Below are 13,283 nucleotides of genomic sequence, written 5' to 3'. Positions count from 1 at the left end.
TGGCTTTAATGTCCACTTCTCAACGTGCCCCTACATGGTCTTTCCCCACCACACATGTATCCCCAGTGTCCCTGTGTCCTGTGTCCCTCTGACAAAGCCACCAGGAGCACTGCATCAGGCCACACCCTAGGGCCTCCCTCCCAGCATCATCGCCCCTGCAGAGGGCGCGCGTCCAGATACAGTGCACACGACTTCCGGGGTCGGGGCCTCGGTATCTGGACTCAGGCCCACGGCAAGGACCCAGGTCCTAATTGGACTGCCTGTGGGTGGGGATCACAAGGCTCCTGTCCTTTCTGTGTGCCTGTCTCCAAAGGGGTTCCTGACCCGACACCGCCTCCACGCAGCTCTTGCTGCACCCTGAAACTCTCCCCCTGGTTCACCTGTCACCACTCCCACCCTGTGCTGTCCCCCAGCCCTTCCCAGATAGGAGCCTCTGGGGGCTGCAGGTGACACAGGAAGTGAGCGGGGTGTCCGGAGCCAGGAGCAAGCCATGAGCTGAAAGTATTTGGGAGGAAGCCCAGGGGAGGGTCCAGCATGGTGGCCAGGGACACTTGGCCCTGCTGTCCCATTGTCACTGGATAGAGTCTGAGGAGGCCACCCAAACAGAAAGGGGGCCCTAGCTCGACTGACCTCACCCATGGGGAAGGCTCATTGACTTTCATCACACAAAAAGAATTTTCAAGACACATCTGTGAGAGGCAATAGAGGATTATCAGGCAGAATTTCAACAGGGCGTTGACCCTGCCTCGATAATGATCAGAGCCCCACTCCAAATGATCTACTGGAGACTCGAGGAGGTTGGGTTGCTTGATTTTTATGAGACGAGGTCTCACTACATAACTCAGGCCAGCCTCAAACTCATGACCATCTGCCTATCTCAGCCTCCCGACCGCTGGGATTCCTGGCCTGAGCCACCACATCTGGCTAGAAGATTGGGATTTGTTTTTTGAAGAATCATCATCCTCTGATCGTTAGGCTGTTTTCAAAAAATCAGGACACCGGCAAGCACAGTGGCACTGCACTGAGCTGTGAATGCAGGTCTCGGAGATGTTGTCATTTAGATTTGTCTCCAAGCTGTGATATTTTGGGAATGGTACAGGTGAGCATCAGCTGGACTTGGATCTGGAGACGCATGGAAGAGGAATTCCGCAGGTGTGCCAAACTGTGGAACGCAGTGCAGCCAGAGTGTAGTCCCCGTGTGGCAGCAGCTTAAAGTGTCACAGGTGCACTTGGAGACTGCCAGCGACAGCTGGTGCAGGGTTGGGAGCAGCTTTCAAGATCCAGGTTAGCTCTCTTTTTATATTACTAGTAGTCATTTTATTTTTCGTCTTACCTTTTCTGCTAGGAGTTTAAGACCAAGCCAAGGCCTGGGAATGTATCTCCGTAGTAAAGCGCTTGCCAACATGCCCAAGGCCAAGTTTACATCCCAGCACTGGGGGAGGGGAGGTTCAAAATAAAACCCGTGTTAATCAAAGTGAATGTGTTTGTCGGGTTCTTTATGGGGCTGTGTCAGGTGGTTCTTATGCCTCTAATTTTTTCTCTCCAGTTGTGTTGTCTTCTGGAATAATCACCGTGTCCCTTCACCTTGTGGCTTTCCTTAGAGACACAGGGACATTCTCCTCTTTAGTAGCTCTCTGTTTTGTAGAATGCACATGAGTGGACCCCTATCCTCTGGGCTCCACAAGTCCCCCAGCTTGGGAAGTTGAGTGACTCCTCAGAATAGCAGGGTCCTCTTAGAGGGGTCCTGTCATTTCCAGAGTCCTGGCTGACTGTACGGGGCAAAGGTCAAAATATGGGCTGTGCTTTACCCCTTCTGGTCTTAAACTTTGGTCTGGAGCCTGCCTCATCGGACACCCAGGCCAAATGAGTTAAGAACAAGGTCACCAGAAAGCTGCTTTCTGTAAAGGGGGAAACACCCCGTGGTGAAACAGCAGAAGACCCTAATACTGCCAACAAAAGATTAACTGCATTTCCAAGAAAACCCCAAGAATCCTACTAAAACTATGGGCTCATTGCAAAGCTGATTCTCGGTCTTCAGGGCTGCTTCGTGTACATGGTGACCAGCTCTCCAGTGAAGCTACGGCAAAAAGGCTTCCCCACACAGAGGCCACCATCCTGCCTTAAAAGGGACACCTTTTGAGGCTTTCAAAAGACAAGAAAGTGAGCATAACAGAAGCAGTTATTAAAGACCACCAATTCATCTGTGTGTCTGCACCGAGGGGCTCGTTCTTACCATGTAACTGCATGGTTAAGGGAAAGACCCTCATAGGCAGTAAGGAGTTGATCTTGGCTGCTGCTGCTGAATTTGTCATGATGTTGTAGGAGAAGCTGCAATTCAAAGGCGATGCATGTACCGCTTTTTGCTGGTGCCAGAATACAATGAATTGATCTGCGGCACCGCTGTAGAGCCCATTAACCAGCCACCACCTATAAAATCCGGGTTGATAAGTGTACTGAGGTTCATGGCAAGGCAGCAGTGCCTACTGTTCTGTGATTGATTTCTCGGGAGGCCACGCATGAGGACACAACATGTGCACTTTTAACTGCCTGCCAACGGCATGGCTGCAGAAGTACTGAGTTTCTGAGTGATTACATGGTGAGAACCCTGGGCTGGTTATTTTGGGCTGGCATATGCACCTGTGAACAGGCTGGCGTAACTGGGTGGCTTCCTGTGGTCGAAACTGGCTTATGAGAAATAGTGTTCGGGGGAACGAGTCAGACACATGGCTTGAATTTTGCATGGCTTCTCTTATATGAGAAACTCAAGAATATGCATACGTGTCCATAGAGAGCAAGATGGAGGAGGAGGAAGGGAGAAGTTGAAATCATTCCCCAAGTTCCCTGTTGCACTGTTTTATAATTATTTTAAGACACGTACTGATTGGTTTCACGGACACTACTAGTTTCTCCTAGTTCATTGGAAAGGTAGTTTTGTGCTATTATCTGTTTGTTTCTTTCCGGTAAGACAGAATCTTTTTTGTCTCTGCTTTCTACTCTGAGTAACATTGTGACCATCCTTTTAGGAAACTTTGTTTTATTTTGTCATAAAAGAAGAGCTTTTAAATATTATCTTTATGAATATTTACATCTGTGGTGTCGCCTAAGGAGTCTGGCCCCCTCATAGTCTGTGATAACATCAGCCCCGGCATGAGTGAAGAACCAGAAATTTAAAGGTTAAAAACAAGATGCTGTTTCTCAGCTAGAAACAGCACTGGGCCTCGTGACTCAGTCCTAACTCAGCCCTGCAGAAATAAAAACAACCTCTGTGGCTGTGATATGCTAGGGCTGTGCTGTGCCAGGGAACTCAGAGATAGAGCCTGCCATTACGCTAATCAGGGTTGTAAAATATGTCAGACTCGAGCCTACAGAAACCAGGTGTCTTAAAGACAAGTTGTGCAGAACAAAGACAGTTAATTAACTCTGACCCGCTGGTCACCCCTTATGAACTGACCAATAGCAGATAGATAAGATGCCCACCGCTCCGCACTAACTGTAATGATTGGCTTCTGTAATAAAGGCTTACATTGCAGTTTTTCCCCCTTAAAAACACCAGCCTTGCCCCAACTCAGGGTTCTCCGTTTCCACCTGTTTGGAGGACCCCGTGTACACGGAATAATAAAAACCCCTTTGTTCTTACATGAGAGCCAGGCTCTTGGAGTCTCCTTCGCGACACCGGTCTTACATGAGAACAGAGACTGGGTAGGAAAGCCTGCCCAAGAGGAGAAAAGGTTCTCCCCTCTTTTCTCATGATGTGTGACTAGGCTGTGTTTACAGAGCTAGTAGGAAGTGGCCGACCTTCAGGTGACTAGAAAAAACAAACATAATTAAAAACATTCTTGGGCTAATGGAGTTCCTCCTGGGTTATGACGAGTCTCCGGGAGCCAATTTGGAGACTGCGCACCTCACAGCTAAAAGTCAGGACTTTTTATCTTGTAAATCCACAAACAGCTGCTGGTCACACAATGTAAGGAGAGGGATGGGGGTGTGACTCACTACAAAGCAGAAACGGCAATTGCAAGTCTCCCTGCATACTAGCAAGTTTAGATAAGAAGAAATCTTGTTTTCCTTAGCAAAGAATAGAGAGGTCTAACAGCAATTAACAACCTTAGTTACCTTACTTTAGCCTGTGATACAAACGAAGCTATTTTTGTGAAGAATGTACAATCTAATACAATCTAATGCAATTAACACAATTTGTGACGGGCTACCGGGTAGGGAAGAGGAGCTATTAACTCAGGCCTTTGTTTTATGGCCTTTAGGAAGTTAACACTTAACCTAGTTAAATTTGAAGGGAGAAGGGGAGGGGAAGCAGCAGGTGGGCTTATACCTTAGAACAGACCTTAGGATAGTTAGGGGGGCTTAGGTTATAACGTTCCCCTCTGATGTTGTGACTGAGGTCAAATCTTTGACCTAAAGATCTCAGGGGACAAGTTTATACACTTGTTTAACCATCATTAATTTTATGCTCTGCATCTAACGCCTGATATATGCAGTTAGCCTATGTACTATGCAGAGACCTAAAGTACTAACAGTAGAATCATAACAAGAGGACCGGCTACAGTCGTTATTATGTTTGTCATCCATGATGGGAAGGAGAACATTTGTTCTGCCCATCCCAGAGTCTTTTTGGAATTAGGCTAAATTTTGTTTTACCGCCCCAGACCTATTAGCATACAGGCAGCATTGCTCTCCTAAAGCCAAGCACAGTCCTCCTTTTTCGGCTAACAGGAGGTCTAGCCCTCTGTTATTTTGGAGAGCTACTTTAGCTAAGGAGTCAATTAAAAGCAGCATCGTTCCTGCAGTGCCACACAGATCTCTCTACTTGTTCTGCTGTTAGGAGATCTAGTCCCCTTCTGTTTTGGAGAACTACTTCAGCCAACAAGTCTACTTGGTCTTGAATGACCTGAATGGTACTAGATAATGCCTGCACATCACTAACAATCTGGCTGGAAGGTTGGACAGAAACCCCTACTCCTGTTGCCCCCATACTTAAGGCTCCTGATATCTCTAGGCCTACCACTAAGGAATAAATTGAATTGCCCTCTTTGAGTGGCCTATGATGTAATCTAAACTAGGAATGGGGACAGGCTCATCCCAGGTAAGATCGCTATATCAGGCAACAGGACAGCTGTTACATATATCTCTGTCCAGTTAGTTGGGAGGAAAGTATAGGCCATATTTCCTCCACAAATAAATACTTGTCCTTTGGCGGGATAAAGTAGGTAGTCTGCTTAACTATGGAACTACTAGTAAATGTAACTAACTCCACGTCAATGTTGGAGGTATCGTTATGAAAACCTCCTTGGAGACAGAGAGAGTCCTTGAAGCCTACTGGTTGTACTCTAAAGAGGGGGGACCAGCACTACAATTTAAGTAATCTTGTTTCTCCAGTGTAGCCAGAGAAACACTGCTGGGGATGGCAGGGGCATGGGGGAGCCCTGTGCCATGCATAACCAGCAATTCTTTAGCCAAAGTTGGGTTGGAAGCATTTAAGGCTTTATGAGTGGCCTCTAGAATATCAGAAGTTTGAGCATCCAGACCAACTCCCTACGATTTAGGCAGCTTATTTTTATTTGCAGCTTGACTCATTCCTCAACCACCAGAGTTTTCTGATCTTATCTTGCGGCCTGCTCCTATCAGACACATGTATAGGGGCCACCCTGCTCCAGCACACTGATTTATCAACCATGCTGAGACATGAGGCTTGGGCATACTTTGAACTTCCTATCACTGTCAGATTTGTTGACCAATCGCCTTTAACTCTTTTAGCCCTTGTCCTCATAAGCTCAACAATGAAGTTTTGCTATCTATGCCTATACATTCTAGTACAGAGTCATAGCAGGAGGAATGCATTTCTGAATACTAAGAACAATTCTGAGGGCATGGCCCTGGCTGGCTGCCTTTGTTAGGTATCACATGGGGCTTTATCATTTACATCTACCTTTTAGTCAAACCCCCTGTAACTGAGGATATAGCAACAAGGAATGTTAACTTGTCCCCACAATCTGTCCCAAGACTGTATGTATACAATTTATCATTTGTGCGGGAAGGATCTCGATCCTTGTTTCTTATTGTATGTATAATTCCCCCAGTTAGTGTCTTTACCTTTAGTAATATAACCCCTACCTTTAGTAATATAGCCCCCTCCACAATCACAGGGGCTCCCATACAAAAATCTTTAACAATTGTTCTTTGCTTACAGGGGGACCAAAGCCGCCGTGCAAGGTGGGCATCAATGTTATTAAAATCAAAGCAAACAAGCTAAAACAGTTCATGACCAGCATAAACTATGCTTTAGTCAATTTTTAACTTTAAGGGTTACCAGTCTGCTGTGTAGTCCACTGAGTATGTCCCTCATTGTCTGCTGTTTCCAGTGGCTTTACATGAGTGTAGTGAATCCGCGCAGTTTTTCCTGCTACCTTGATGGCAGTGGGGGTGCTGAGCACCAAGGTGAAAAGTCCTTCCCAGCGGGGTTCGAAGGAGTCAGGGTGGAACCAAGACTGGAGTCCTTGGGGCCTTGGTCTCTGAAGGCGGGTCCAAGTGTTTTTGTCTAAACAGCTGGTGGATCCAGGCCAACACAGGTTGGAGTGTCTGCAGGGACTTAAGATCTCGATTAGTAATTTTAGCTAATTTGTCTTCTGACAATCTTGGAACCAATGGCAGGGGCCTCCCAAACATGGCTTCAAAGGGGGAAATTCTAGAAACATATGAGGTACATTTAGCTCTTAACAGTGCAAAGGGAAGAAGGCTCACCCATTATCACCAGTTTTTGAAGACAGCTTAGCTAAAATGCCCTTGACACTTTGGTTCATATATTCTATTTGCCCTAAGCTTTGTGGCCGATAGGCACAGTGGAGTTTTAATTAATCTTTAATGCCTGGGCTAACTTTTGGGTGACTCGGCATATGAAAGCCAGGTTATTATTGGACCCCATTGATAGTGGGAGGCCAAATCAAGGTATGATCTCATGCAATAGCCTTTTAACTACCACTAAGGCTGACTTAGACTTAGTAGGGAAAGCCTCTACCCAGCCAGTAAAAGTGTCTATTAATACCAAGAAATAGCGGTGTCCCTGTAAATTAAGTTTTACCATGTCCATGAAGTCTACTTCCCAATGTTCTCCTGGAACAATTCCTTGATGTTGGGTGGTCTCCAGCGCAGAGCTCTTGGCTGAGTTGACTAACAAGCACTGTGGGCATCTGGAGCTCGAAGAGGTGGTCAGTTTGCAGAGTTTTGGAATAAAATACTGAGTTCTGAACAATTCTGCAAGGTGTAACAGCTCCCGCCCTAGTGCCTCTAGTAACAGTACTTGTTTATCAGGTAACTGGTACCAGCTCCCTGGGGTGGGGGACTTTACTCCAAGTTGACATGCTAACTGTAGGTTTTTCTTTGTGTAGACTGGTTCTGACAAGGTCGGAGGGACTAGCATCAGAGCAGTTACTTTCTTGGTTGACCCCTGTGATGTGGTTGCTATTTTTCAAGTGGCTTGATCTGCCAAACTGTTTCCTAAGGTGACAGTGTCATCTCCTGTCTGGTGAGCCTTGTAATGAATAGCAACCCGTTGAGGCAGCCAGACAGCTGCCAGCAAGTCTAGAATCTGTGGAGCATTTTTAATCTTAGTCCTAGCCGAGGTTAAGAGACCTCGCTCCTGATAGATGGCTCCATGTACATGTATAGTAGCAAAGGCATATCTACTGTCAGTAAAAAAATGTTTACCCTCTTTCCCATGGGCTAGTTTTAGCCTCTCAGTCAAAGCAACAAGCTCCGCTTTTTGGGCAGAGGTGCCAGGCTCTATCCGCTTAACCCAGAGTACCTCCTTTTCGGTGGTCACTGCTGCCCCGGCCACTCGTTTGTGATGAAAATAGTTGTTGGCATTTCCCAAAAGCTGGTCGGTAAGATCAGCCCGTAGGTTCTGCTGCAGTTCAAGGATGTCAGCACACTCATGGAGAGGTGTCCTTTGTTCCTCCCGGATCATCATCAGGCATAAGGGTGGCTGGGTTCAAAGCTGAAGAAGTCTTGAATATCATTGACTCTGGGTCTAGAAGCAGGGCTTGACAGTAGAATTCTGGCGTTCGAGAGCCTTTTTTCAGGAGGGGTTTTGATAAGAATCTCTAAACTGTGAGGTTACCACAAAAATCACTTGCCCAAAGTGAGTTTCTTCACCTCCTTAAGTAACATTGTCACAGCAGCTAGCATTCTTAGGCAGGGGGGCCATACTCTGTCACTGGATCAAGTCTTTTGGAGAGGTAGATTATAGGCCTCTTCCAAGGGCCAATGTCCTGAGTTAGGACTCCTTTGGCAATGCCCCTGAGTTTATCTATGAACAAGGTGAACGGCTTGGTAACATCAGGGAGTCCCAGGGCTGGGGCCTCTGGTCAAGGCCCGCTTGAGCTGCTGGAAGGCCTATTCACATTCATCAGTCCAGTTCAGTGAGTTTTGAGTTTCTCCCTTATGGGAGTCATATAGAGGCAAGCTTTTCAGTAAAATTTAGCGTACAGTATCCAACCATCCCCAGAAACTCTCATCTGTTTTTTAAAAATTTTCTCTCATAGAGCAATTCTAACACCTTGGTTATCTTTTTGTAAATTTTCTAGTTCTCAAGGACCTTTTGTGGTATCTCTATTAACTGGCTGAGGGGCATTCCCTCAGATCTCTCAAACCTTTGCAATTTTTTTGTCTAACATGTGGGGCTGACTGAGTTGCAAAGAGAACAATTGGCAATACTGGGGGAAACCTCCTTACCTCTGGATGTCCAGTCAGGGTGGGACAAAAGGAGAACATGGTTTTGGCATTCCGGATCAGAGAGCCGGCTTCATCTGGATGGCACACCGCCTTTTGTCCAAGGGTGTCACGTGGCAGGCCATCATTTTACTGAAATTATATTCTTAACAAAAAAGGCTTTTTCATAGGTAACAAAATTGTGCTGCATAATCTCCCAGATGTTTACAGCACATGCAAGAACTTGTATCTTATCTCTAGTATCACCTATAATCTCATTTTAATGGAAACATTTTGCAGCAAAGTACAATCTTATGAGTACTTTTATCAAAACTGATCTAATACTGTCAAATTCTGAACACATTTACTTCTTGTCAAACCTGTTATTTTCAGTACTATAAATCAAGACAAATAAAATTTACATCCTCTTGAGCCTTCTACAACTTATAATATACCTCCCAAGTTAAGCTTTTATCTTTTTTCACATTCTGGCACAGCCAGACATTTTTACTTGAAGACCACTCTCTTTGTCCCTCTTTTACTATTACCAGTCAATTACCTTTTTTCTCACTTCTCAGACAACATCAAAACTCTTAACAAAACCTTTGAAGTCACCTTTTAGTAGTCTAAAACATACTTATTTTATGTCCTTTTACCACATAAAAATGCTGTATTTTAAAAATAAAACTGTAACCCTTTAACTGGCTCAAATATAGTACGACCTGGTTTTTACTTGGTAAAGTTGATATGATTCTTAATAACCATAAATATACATATATATGTGCACACATGTTTACATTTTAACCAGAAAGAAAAATACTCCTTTTAAAAGGCATGCTGAGGTTGCAAGTAATCAATTGAAGTCTTACATATTAAACAAGGCACCACAACATTAAAGACACAAACAAAGGGTGCTTCTTGCACAGTTTGGTGAGCTAAAGGAAGTAATTTTTCTTATTATGAACCTTGAATCTAATAAGCCATATGGATCCTGCAACAGAAATGGGCAACAAGCCCCTAAGTTAGTAACAAATTTAAACAGACAACCAATTCTAAAGTACAAAAACTCTGAACATAAGTATCTCAATCCCTTTGTCCGTTTTGGGCTCAGAGAAGGGGTTCCTAAGAGAGAATGTTCTGTTAGATTTGGGGTAACCAAAAGGAGAACAATTAGAACAGATGGACACACAAACAGACACACAAGACAAGCTGCAGCAAAAATAGCCTTTGCTCAAAAATTAGTCAAATTTTGGGATCTGGAGGAATTAACAAATTTAACTAAAGGAGCGCTTCCCCACCCAGGGCAGAGTCACAAATGGGAAAAACCAATTGACTCTGTCCTGGGGGAGCGGTTCACTCCCCAATTAAGGGCGTCCCCTTCCTAACGGAGCAGTTCCCTACCCAGGGCAGAGTCACAGACAAATTGACTCTGTCCTCGAGAAGTTCCCACTGCCAAATTGAGGGCGTCCCCTCCAAATTACAAATTGACCATGGCCCAAACAAACCCTCCAGAGTACTCACTTTCAGATGTTCAGAAATGGGTCTGGAGTCTTGCTTCCATCCCGGACCGAGCCCCCAAATGTGATAACTCGGACCCTGGTATAAAATCCAAGAAAGCAAGAAATTAAAATTTGGGAATCAAAGGCTTTATTAGGTAAAATCCAGGCCTGGTGACGAGTCTCCAGGAGCCAATTTGGAGACTGCGCACCTCACAGCTAAAAGTCAGGACTTTTTATCTTGTAAATCCACAAACAGCTGCTGGTCACAATGTAAGGAGAGGGATGGGGGTGTGACGCACTACAAAGCAGAAACGGCAATTGCAAGTCTCCCTGCATACTAGCAAGTTTAGATAAGAAGAAATCTTGTTTTCCTTAGCAAAGAATAGAGAGGTCTAACAGCAATTAACAACCTTAGTTACCTTACTTTAGCACCACAACTGTTCTATTTGTAGAGGGCAACAATGGTTAACATATCAATTAGGTAAGATTTTACAATTCTTTACTGAGGAGAGCATTGATTAACATACAAATCCTTTGCCCAGAGGAATACAATCTAATGCAATTAACACAATTTGTGACGGGCTACCGGGTAGGGAAGAGGAGCTATTACCTCAGGCCTTTGTTTTATGGCCTTTAGGAAGTTAACACTTAACCTAGTTAAATTTGAAGGGAGAAGGGGAGGGGAAGCAGCAGGTGGGCTTATACCTTAGAACAGACCTTAGGATAGTTAGGGGGGCTTAGGTTATAACAAGAAGACCCCATAAACTCCACCAAAAGACTACTAGACTTAATAAGCAAATTCAGTAACATAGCTGGATACAAAGTCAGCACTGAAGAATCAGTAGCCTTCCTGTACACCAATAACGAACTCACTGAGAGAGAAATCAGGCAAACCGCACTTTTGACAATAGCACCCCCGGGCTGGGGATTTAGCTCAGTGGCATAAACGTCTGCCTTGCAAGTGCATGGTCGTTATAAAAAGAAAAGAAAAGAAAGAAATGGGACAATAGCACCCCCCAAAATTGAAGCACCTAGTAATCAATCTAACGAAGGAGGTAAAAGATCTCTATGCTGAAAACTACAGTACTCTGAAAAAGGAGATTGAGGAGGATATTAGAAAACGGAGAGATAGCCCGTGCTCTTGGGGAGGAAGACCCAATACAGTGAAAATGGCCATACTTCCAAAACCGCTATACAGATTCAGTGCAGTCCCAATCAGAATTCCAATAGCATGTCTCACACAATGAGAGAAAACAGTCCTAAAATTCATCTGGAACCAGAAGAGCCCTAGAATAGCGAAGGCAATCCTGGACAACAAAAGCAAGACAGGAGGGGCTGAGGATTTAGCTCAGCAGCTAAGTGTTCACCTGGTAAGGGCAAGGTTGTGTTTGATCCCCAGTACAAAAAAAAAAAAAAAAAAGACAGGGTGTCACAGTTCCTGTCTTGAAATTATATTATAAAGCTACTGTGATAAAAACAGTGTGGAACTGGCAAAAAAAAATTCCTGAAGACCAATGCTACAGATTAGAAGATGCAAAAACAACTTTAGATACACTAAACCACCTTATCTTTGACAAAGATGCCAAACACATTCACTGGGAGGAAGACAGTCTCTTTAATAAATGGTGCTAGAAAAACTGGCTCTGCACATGCTGAAGATTAAAGATGGACCCAAATCTTTCACCATGCACTAAGCTAAATTCTGAATGCATCAAAGGTCTAAATATTAAAACAGAAACAATAAATCTGTTGTAAGAGTATATAAAACTGCTGGGGACACTGGTGTAGGCAAAACCTATGAACAAAATCCTGATTTGCACAGAATTGTCACAAAAAGTCGACAACTGAGATCTCATCTTATTAAAAAGATTTTGTGGGGGCTGGAGACTTAGCTCAGTGGCATAAGCGCCTACCGATAAAAAGGAAAAAGACAAAAAAAAAAAAAAAAGATTTTGCACAGCAAAAGAAACCACCAACAGGGTGAAAAGACAGCCCACAACGTGGGAGAGAATATTTGCCAGCTGTTCCTCAGACAACAGATTACTATCAAAAACACAGAAAGAACTCAAAAAAATCAGTCGTCCCAAATTTAAAGACCCAATCCAAAAATGGGCATCTGAATAAAGTACACTTCTCAAGTGAAGAAATACGAATGGCAAATACATACATGAAAAAATGTTCAGCATCATTAGTCATTTGAGAGATGCAAATTAAATCAACACTGAGATTCCTCTTCACCCTGAAAAGAATGGCCAGTAAGAAATCAAGCAATGACAAGTGCTGGGTGAGCTGTGGCAAAAAAAAGACTAATTCTCCACTACTGGTGGGAATGCAGACTGGTGCAACCACGGTGGAAATCAGTGTGGAGAGTCCTCAAAAAACTAGATTTGGAGGGGCTGGGGACTTAGCTCAGTGGCATAAGCACCTGCCTTGCAAGCAGGCGGTCGTGAATTCGATCCCTGGTACTGATAAAAAGTTAAAAAAAAATTTAAAAAAAAAACTAGATTTGGAGATTCCATTTGACCCAGCTATTCCCCTTCCCATAAGAATTAAAAACATCGTACTATAGCAATATATGTGCACCTAGTTTATAGCACCACAATTTGTAATAGCCAATTCTTAGAAACAACCTAAATGTCCATCTACTGAGAAATGCATTTAAAAATGTGGTAATTTTATGCAATGGAGTACTACTCAGTACAGGATAAAAAGGATAAATTTGGGAATTTTATAGGTAAATGGATGCAACTTGAGACCGTACTCCTTAGTGAAGTAAGTCGGACATGCATGTGTAAACACTGTATTGTGTCACTAGAGTGAGAAACTGAGAGAAACTATACACATAAAAGGTAGTTAAGGTAGTTTTACTACTGATTTCTCTGAGCTTATGGAAGAGAAAGTTTTATGCTAGTATTGTTCAGGTAATAAAATGCAGATGTACTCAGATTTAAGGACAACAATGTATAATGTCTGTACTATTGTTACCCCCTAATTGTTAGGTTTTCAAACTTTTTCTTTTTTAAAAAAATAAACTAAAATATATTTTAAGAAAACAAGCTGAGGTGC

This window comes from Cavia porcellus, unplaced genomic scaffold (assembly GCF_034190915.1).
Source record: "Cavia porcellus strain 051 isolate PalLab524CR breed Dunkin Hartley unplaced genomic scaffold, mCavPor4.1 scaffold_40, whole genome shotgun sequence".
NCBI lineage: Eukaryota > Metazoa > Chordata > Mammalia > Rodentia > Caviidae > Cavia > Cavia porcellus.
Note: the sequence above shows the minus strand (reverse complement) of the source record.